This window comes from Peromyscus californicus, unplaced genomic scaffold (assembly GCF_007827085.1).
Source record: "Peromyscus californicus insignis strain IS unplaced genomic scaffold, ASM782708v3 Scaffold_11__1_contigs__length_118956290, whole genome shotgun sequence".
NCBI classification, from domain to species: domain Eukaryota; kingdom Metazoa; phylum Chordata; class Mammalia; order Rodentia; family Cricetidae; genus Peromyscus; species Peromyscus californicus.
Window position 1 is genome coordinate 41,289,842 of NW_026294402.1, and position 9,472 is coordinate 41,299,313.

General features: G+C 46.5%; 1 long non-coding RNA gene across 4 annotated transcripts in view; it reads left to right on the top strand.

Annotated features, from left to right (window-relative positions):
- Positions 1–9,472, top strand: part of LOC128123177 (uncharacterized) — a 286,853-nt gene that overhangs the window by 211,147 nt on the left and 66,234 nt on the right. For all 4 annotated transcript variants that reach the window (XR_008222589.1, XR_008222587.1, XR_008222590.1 and 1 more), the window contains 2 exons: positions 5,434–5,528; positions 9,243–9,315. This is a non-coding gene — a long non-coding RNA (uncharacterized LOC128123177). The remainder of the gene's footprint in view (positions 1–5,433; positions 5,529–9,242; positions 9,316–9,472) is intronic.

Sequence of the window (9,472 nt, forward strand, 5' to 3'; positions counted from 1 at the left end):
AGTGGCCCACACCAATAATCCCAGCACTTGGGAAGACCAAGAGATCAAGGTCATCCTCAGCTACATAGCAAATTCAAGGGTAGACCCAATTCTCAAATAAACCAAACCAAAGCACCGTCCAAAGAAAGAAAGTTTCCCACAAGATAATGCATCAACGGAGAAATGAGTTCCTTCAGGTATATGTTGAGCATACGCCACACAGTGTCCCCATGTACACAGGGGAGTGACTTTGGTCAGTAAGAAGTCCCTGCTCTTATATATCTTACCTTCTACGAGGGGAGAGAAAACACACAATAACACATCTGCTAGTCCAAGTGCAGTCACATGATCAAAATAATAATATCGTGAGAAGTCTAAAGGTCTGCTCTACAGTCGTGGAGGGGCTCACAAAGTGTGTGATGTTTGGATGAAATCTGACTTCCTTCCCCTTGCACACAAAGAAACAAGCCACATCAGAGACACCAGGCAAGGGTGGTCTGGGTGGAAAGAGCTGTGTGTGCAAAGGGCCTGAGACAGGAACATAATTGATTTGCTTAAGGCTTGGGTGAGCACACAGTGTAGATGGAAGCTAGTTAAAAAGGGGAGAATGGCCATAAGACAAGACGGGACATTGACTAGTCAGTACCATCCACTGTGGGATTAAGAAAAAGGACATAGTCAAGGGCTGGGAATACAGCTCAGTCATCGAAGGACTTACCTTGCAAGTGTGAGGACCCCAGTTTGAGATCTAGACCCCACATTAACAAAGGCAAGTGTGGTGCTATATACTTCTAATCCCAGCTCTGCAGAGGCAGGGACAGGCAGATCCTAGGGCTCAAAGCCAGCCAGTCATTCCTCTTGATGAGTACCAGGCCTAGTGAGAAATCCTGCCTCAAAAACAAACAAACAAACAAACAAACAACAACAACAAAAAAAAAACAAGGAGAATTGTGCCTGAGGAATGACACCTAAGGCTCTCCTCCATTCTCTACACATGTGTATATGGATTCCCCCCACATGTATGCATCTATACACACATGAAGAAACATACTTGCACACACAACACACACACACACACACACACACACACACACACACACACCATATATATACAAAGAAATACACTATCAGATCAAATTTCTATTTTCCAATGAAGAACAATTTCTCTGAGAACTTAGCTAGAAACTCGATTCACATCTGTTACTTACAGCAGCCAAAAGATGAGGAGACTCCTATTGTTCACCTAAAAGTAATGGAGAAACAGGATCTGGTATGTACATTCAATAAGGTGTTATTCAGTCATGAAAAGGAAAAGCCTGTGGTGTAGGCTACAGCATAGATGAAACTTAAAGATAAGGTGCTAAGTGAAGCAAGCTAGACACAGGTTAGATAAGTGTGAGACTGCACTCAGAGGAAGCTTTTAGAACCATCAGATGAACAGAGACAGGAGTAGCCCAGGGGCTAGGGGTATATGTGTGGTGTTACTCTGTGATAGGTATGAAGCTTTTGTTTGGGGTAATGAAAACATTCTGGAAACAGACAGCGGTGACGGTTGTGTGATGTTGGGGATGGATGCACTGAATGCTACTGTTCACTTCAACACAGCATGGAACAGCTTGTGTTCTGCCCATCTTAGAACGATAGCAACCTATCACATAAGCTGTCCAGTGAGTGGTCTGTGGATGTATGGAAGGAAGAATGCAGGAAGGCCAATGTGGGCTTCTTCAGATGGCTGTGCCTGGGTCTTGAGTGGTATCAGCAGAGATGCTGCAAAGTGACAGCTTGGAGGTCTGTTGGTACGCAAAGAGCTGATTGCTGCCAGATGCACAGAGGTGGTAGAAGGTGAAGGTCTCATGAGATAGGTCTTGACTTGAGGCACAGGTACATAGCATTATCTTTATGTTTAGAGAGAAATAGCTGGAGTGTCAGTGGGGACAGTAATATTATTCTTTTCTAGTGCCACCCAAGAGGAGTGTGGCATCTTAAGAAGACAGATTTGGGCTCAATTTTGAAAAAGATAACCAAACAATTTAAGTTACAGTTGTGTAGCTTGGTCCTCTTGTAGGACTCCTAAAAGTGGAAGCAGGGGCTGTCTCTGACTCTTTTACTGGCTTTTGGGACCCTGGTCCCTCATAGTGGGTCACTTTGCCCAGCCTTAATACATGGGGAGGTGCTTAGTCTTACTGCAACTTGATAGGCCATGTTTTGTTGATACTAATGGGAGACATTCCCTTTTCTAAACAAAAAGGGAGGAAGAGTGGATTGGGGGTGGGAACAGAGTGGAGTGAGAGGAGGGGCTGGGAGGAGAGGAGGGAGGGGAAACTGCAGCTGGGATGTAAAATAAATAAATAAATAAGAAAAAATTAAGCAAACAAAGCTATCTTTCTAACATCAGCTGTGATCATGGATGAGGGATATATAGGAGTCAGGACTGACTCCCCATCACTGAGGCTGCTATAGAGATGTATGTGGATGAGGTTACCCCCAAGAGCTCCAGAAACCATCACTGACCCTCACCTGAGCCTCTGGCAACTCTGTTAGTTATGTTCTCATTGCTATGATAAAATACCCATAACAAGTCACTTAATACATGGAGGGTTATTTTGGCTCACAATTTGAAGGCACAAGCCATCACGGTAGGACAGGCATGGTGGTGATAGTGTGAAGTGTCTGATTTCGAGTCTTTTTTTTTTCAGGAAGCAGAGAGAGATGAAGTTGGTACCCAGCTCATTTCCTTCTTTTTCTTCAGTCCAGGACCCTGGCCCGCAGAATCAATAGTGCCACCAATATCTGGGGTGGGTCTTCCTTCCTCAGTTAAATCTTTCTGGAAACTCTCTTAGACATACCAAGAGGCATGTTTCCATGGTGATCCTAAATCCAGTCAAGTCGATAGTGAAGCTCGATGATCATAGGGGCCTTTGGAAATGGATTATCAGTGCACATTGACACAGAGGTCAGAGATGATTGCAAGTCAAAGGTGGTCAATGGGTCAAAGAGGGAGTTTCTGTGTTCCATCCCACCCCTGGTCCTTTCCTTTCCTCCCCTTACTTCTCCTTCCCTCCTCTCTTTTCTGAGTGAAAAGAAAATAGCCTCCCAGTGGGTGTGTGCCCTGGTCAGTGTTGGTTTTAAATGAGAGAAAGGTCACAAGGCATGACAAAACCCAGTATCAGCGCTTTATGGGGGGGGGTTGGACAGAAGACAGTGACCAGGCCTGTGAAAGACACATGCAGGGAGAGAGACAGTGGAGGAGGAGGAGAGAACAGAAGAGAGGGGAGGAGTCTGTGACAGACTTTTTAATGATTTCCCTGCACATGTGCATGTGGTCTTACGGAGCTATGCCATGCATGTGCAGACTGCATAATTACTCAGCGCACTGATGATGTAAGATCCCTTGCTTAGCTACTGAACTACGCATATGCGGTCACGCAGCTGGAGGAGTGGTAGAATCCTAACAGCCAGGGCCCGGGAAGCTTGATGATGTGAGGTCAGCTGATCATTTTAGATTTGAACTGGAGCCCAGGAATGCTTTCGCTTCTCCTTCTCAGCCAGGTCCCAACTCCAGGGTCTTGCAGATAACACAGATTTCCTAACATATCATCACAGGCAGCTTCCTCGGCTCAAATCACTTCCTGCTGTGTACCCATAACACACAGATTGGAGGTAACTTCACTCCAGAGAACCAATTAGCAAAGACCCAGGCTGGGTAATTACAGTTTGATAAGGTCCTACCAGCCTATAACCAGCACAGACGAAGTGCTCGGAAGCCATCTCTCCACAGGTCGGGGGAGCCGGGGGACTGCAGTATCACCCCACTCTTCTGCTCTCTCTGCTCTTGGCCCTCCGACCCCTGCCTCTTCCAAACTTTAAATTGGCTCCTGAGAATAGGGGGTAAGGAGATTAAAGAGACACTTGGGGTCAGAGGTCAGTGCTATTCAGGACTGGGGTTGGGGATGAGGAACAGACCCAGTTACCAAGCAAACAAACTAGCCTGAGTGGATGGGTGAGGAAGAGACCCATATGCCATACTCAACATACAGGTGTGGGCCATGGCATTCTCTCAGGTGTGGCCCGAGTGTCCCTCCATTGGCCCTCTGGCCCTCTAGGATCTTCTCCCCTGTGACCTTTGAACTTGTGGCGAACAGAGACTGTGTGAAGTGGCTCCTTTTGGTTGTCCTGTTTGAAGTCATCTTTTCACTTTCCCTGCACCACCATTTCCACATCCTCCCCTAAGGCCTTCTTTAATACACTCTACATGCTACAGCCCAAAGGAGGGGTTGTTCCCAAACACAGATGCAGCAGTGGCACTCCCCTGCTTAACTGCCCCGTGCCACTGGGGCAGTATATTAACACAGCGTTAGCAAGGATGTGTTTTTTCCCTTGTCTCAGATTTTTTTTTTTTAAAGAAACAAAGCATTGCCGGCCTCATATGCTGTTCTTCATGCCTTGTTTTCTTCTCCAAGGTTTTCAGTGGTCAACCTCCCTTCAGTGACTTGAATTCTTATTTTTTTTTTAAACTACTGAACAATGTAGTTGATTCCTATTTTGAGTGTCTAGTTCCTGAGCCTGAGCACAGATATAGACAGAACATTTTCACAATCAGAATAAAAATAATTCAGTCGCTCCCCAACCTGCGCCGTACTGTCTCTCTTTAGAGTCACGCTTCCCCCATCCCTTTGTCCCCGGCATGAAGCGATCACTTCTACACCACTGGAGTTTTCTATCAAAGAGATGGATAAATGGAATTGCATGATATGTAGCCTTTGGATTCCATCCAAACTGTGACGTGCATTGGGGGTTTCTCTTGTATATGCCTGAGTTGTGTTTCACTGTTGGGAAAGAACGTGCAGTAGAGTATCCACTTGCTTTCAGTGTTCTGTGTCGTTGACATTTGTGCATATTGCTTTCTCCTGGGGACAGTTCTCCCTCCTCCTTTTCTGTCAAACTCCTTGTTCTTCTTCAGACACCAGTCTCCTTTGGAGAGACCTCCCTGGACTCTAGACTGGATGAACCTTCCCACACCAGGTGTCCCTGCCTGCCCTTTCCTTCCACTGTGAACTTGTATCTCATCCTTCTAAGTAGTTGTTGGCTCGATTGTCTGAGTTCTCTATAAATTTCCAAGCTTTTCTGGGCAACTGTAGCAATGACGGCTGTGTTTCTATCAACTGGTAAGTGCCAACAAACTTATTGGATGAATGAATACCGTATTTTCTTTAGCATCCCTGTGGTAATTCAAATGAGAATGACACCCATAGATTCATATACTTGAATGTTTGGTTCCCAGTTGTTGGAACTGTTTTGGGGAGTATTGGGGGTGTGGCCTTGTTGGAAGGGGTGTGTCACTGGGGGTGGCTTTCAGATGATCCATGCCATTCCCAGTTAATTTTCAATCTCTCTCTCTCTCTCTCTCTCTCTCTCTCTCTCTCTCTCTCTCTCTCTCTCCAACTTGTGGACCAGATGTAAGCTTTCAGCTACTGCTCCAGCGTCATAGCATCATGCCTGCTTGTCTGTTGCTGTGCTTCCCGAAGTGGTGGCCATAGACTCACCCGCTGGTGAGTCCTCCAATCAACTCTTTCTTCTATACGTTGCTTTGCTCATGGTGCTTAGTCACAGCAGTAGAAAAGTACCTCAGCCTTCACAGCTTCAACATTCAGTAACCTGCATCCCGTGCCTCCGGGCTAATCTGAACGAGGGTGTTTGTCTCTCAGAAGATGCATGACGCATGTATTCATTCTGTTCTTGTGTGTGTTGCGTAGGCTTTCCTCTTATTTTTAATCACTAGTCTCTTCATAGCAAGAAAAAGAAGTCGAGAATGCTTGTAATGATGACACAGTATCATAGGATGGTTGGGTTAGAGTGGAGTGCTCAAAGAATAAGAATAGAAGACTTAAGAAAAGCTAGATGTAGAAATCCATGCCTTAAAGCCCAAGCTTCCTAGCAACCAAAGACAATGGGAAAGTAAGCTATCAGTAACAAATTTTGCATTGTCCCTAGGTAAAAGTTACACCTGTTGCCTTGGAGGAGATAAACCTGAAGTCATCTCCTGATGACTTCAAAATACAACACAGAGATCTACGAGGCAATTTTTATTTTTTTTTATTTTATTTTTTTTTTAAAGATTTATTTATTTATTATGTATACAGCATGTTTGACAGCAGTCCAGAAGAGAGCACCAGATCTCATTACAGATGGTTGTGAGCCACCATGTGGTTGCTGGGAATTGAACTCAGGACCTCTGGAAGAGCAGTCAGTGCTTTTAACCTCTGAGCCATCTCTCCAGCCCCCGAGGCAATTTTTAAAAAAGGCCTTTCTTACATTAAAGGCAAATCTAAACTCACGTAGATTTTCCTTCAAGCTTCAGTGCAAACTTAAAACAGTATGCCTAAACACAAGCCAGCAAATCTCCTTTTACAAAAAGCCAAAACCACTTGGTCCAGAGGCACAGCTCTGACTGTCTGCCTTGATCCAGGGATAAAATCTAGTACACCTATAGTAGTAGATGGGCTGGGTGTCCTTCAGATAATCCTCCGAGAATATTATTTCTTACACTCAGGCTTTTCCTGACAGCCAGCAATAGACAGTTTGAGTGTATGTTTCCTGTCGAGGATGTAGAACATTGGCATTCTGCGCTGTCAACATGGGGTAGCCCTACACCCTTTGCAAATCAGCCAAGCAGCAGCAGCAGCAGCAGCAGCAGCAGCCGCAGCCGCAGCAGCAGCAGCATCCTCTTATGAGATCCAGTTGCTATTTGCCCATCACATTCATCCTAGAGGGCCACCCACATCCTAAGGGTCACAGAGGGGAGCTGAGGCCTCTCCTCCCCACTTTCACGCTCCAGGTATATGCAATACCAGGAAGATCTCTTTGGAGAATTTTGGCTCACTTTCAAGAACATTTGGAAAAGAGAACATCAAGAGCATTTCCAATCCCAAGATTAAATATGCAGAAGAGGACAGAGCATTAGCTACCTTGGGGACACAGTGAGCACTCCTATGAAATGCAGTCTTTATTGCATTTCAAACTGGAAGAAGGCTGGGCGAGACTTCCCATCACCCCATTTTACAAATGACACAAAGACACTCAACAGGTCAGATAGGCTGCCTGAAGCCACTTGGCATGTAGTTAAAACAAAACAAAACAAAAACCCACCTCAAATCCTGTGCTCTTTGCAATTCCTGTTAACGATACTAACATATTAGAATCCTACATGCTAATGTAGGATAACAATTTCCTGGAAAAATAAAAGAGACAACCCTTATCTTTAGAGCTAGAAGTGGGGGTTTCCAGCTCAAATAAAAGGATTTGAAGCTATTTCTGCCAGAGAGTTATGAGTCATAAGTACTGGCCACCAGCAGAGACTCTGGGATTTTCTTACTTATAACCTTTAAAAATGTAAGGGCTGTTTTTGGCACTGGAGAAATTGGGGGGGGGGGGGAATATCTGATTCAGAGGCACCCGAGTCTTCCTTGAGCTTTCTCCTGCCTCCAACAGCATTTTTCTACAGCCAAGTCTGGGCATGTGAGGACCACCAGCCCGCAGGCCTGCTGGCCACTTACTCACTCTCTCTGGCGGGTTGCACTTGTTGTGCAGCTTTATCAGAGTCTCAGCAGGAGGTATTTGTCACTTCAGAGAGTGCAGATGAGGGGCTGTGATGAAGGGACAAGTCACAGAGGTGTGAGCAAGCGAAAGGAGCCAGTGAAGCACGGTGAAGATCAGGGACCAGAAACACGGGGACAGACAGAAAGAACAGGGTGGGACTCCAGAGAAGGGGACTGTGGAAGTGAGGATTCTGCTATCAAGGAACCTTCTCCCTTCTGTCTGTCTGTGATCTCTGTGAGGCCTCCATTGGCCAGACCCAATGAGAGCATGGCAAGTGCAAGAGCCAGAGGTTGGTCCCCTGGGCTCAGGTCAGAGGGCAGGTGGAGGAGAAGGGATCAGAGCAGGCCAACATCAAGTGAAGGATGACCAGCTCAGTGGGAGCAAACCCCACACAGCTGCTGCTTTCCTCTGACTTGGGAGAATCCAGATGCCAAGCATAGGAACAAAAGGGATACCCACAATCACCTTAGCAGTGGATGCTATGGAGAAAAGCAGCCTGAAGAGAGCTAGGGGTGGGCAGAGAAGTAGCTGAGGAGGTACCTCCATGCAAGGACCCATGGTTGATCACCGAGGTCTTGGTGAACTTATCCCAGCAGAGAGAGAGAGAGAGAGAGAGAGAGAGAGAGAGAGAGAGAGAGAGAGAGAGAGAAGTTCTCATCAAAGAAAATGGTAGGGTGGGGCCAGAAGGGAAGGCAGTTGGTTCCACGTTGTCCCCAGACACAACTGTCTGAAGGACAAGGCCTGCCTTTGGTTTGCTGCTACTCCACTGTGGCACTCACTTACAAAGGGAGAAATGTCTTAGAGGCCCCAGACTCAGCCCAGCCCAGAGCTTCTGCCCAGGACGCTTGGTTTCTGCTGTTCGCAGCAGCATGTCCAGCCTCACACACCATGACAACAGACTCACTGTGATGAGGAGGCTTCGGAACTTACTCAGTGAGAGACAAGCATGGGGAAGGCAGGCCGCTGTTACCAACTGCCAGGCAGTGACCCAGAAAATGCTGCAGACTCTGGAGGCTTCTCCCCAAGAGCTGGAAGAGAGTGGCAGCTGGTGGACAGTTGGCAGAGCACCCACACTCAGCCAGGATTCTCTCAAGTGGTCTTAGGGCTCTGGAGTTGGCTATAAATGGTATTTTGAAGGACTCACACTGTCTTCCCTGTCTCCCCTCCTTCCCTCCCTCCTCCCTCACACACACACACACACACACACACACACACACACACACACACACACACACACACCTCATTTCCCTTCCCTCTCCCTCCCTTAGAAGTGCAAAATTCTATATTGTGTGAAGCAGAAATACAGAACTAATATATACAGCTGTTCTGGGAGGACTTCCTGGAAGAAGTGACTTTTAAGTTAAGATAGAGTAAGAGTTGGCCTGGGAAAGGGAACATCAGGTTAACATCTCAACCAGACACGAGGGTCACGACAGTCAAAACAAAGAGGCGGGGGATGTAGTGGTTTGACTAAGAATGTCTTCATGGGCTCATGTATTTGAATGCATAATCCCTAGTTGGTGAAACTCTTTTGGAAGGATTAGAAGGTGTGGCCTTGTTGGAGGAGGTGTGTAACTGCGGAGAGCTTTGAGGTTTCAAAAGCCCTTGCCATTCCTGGTTAACTCTTTCTCTGCCTCATGATGGTGTCTCAACATGTAAACTCTCAGCTCCTGCTCCAGTGCCATGACTGCCTGCCACCATTTCCCCATCATGAGGGCCACTGACTCACCCTCAGAAATTGTAAGTCCCCATTAACCTTTTTCTTCTGTAAGTTGCCTTGGTTGTGATACCTTTTGTCATGGCAATTGAAAAGTAATTAAAACAGGAGAGGAGGGTGGATGGGGAATAGGAGAAGGGGGAAGAGGAGTAAGAGAAATGAGAGAGGAGAAAGAGAAGG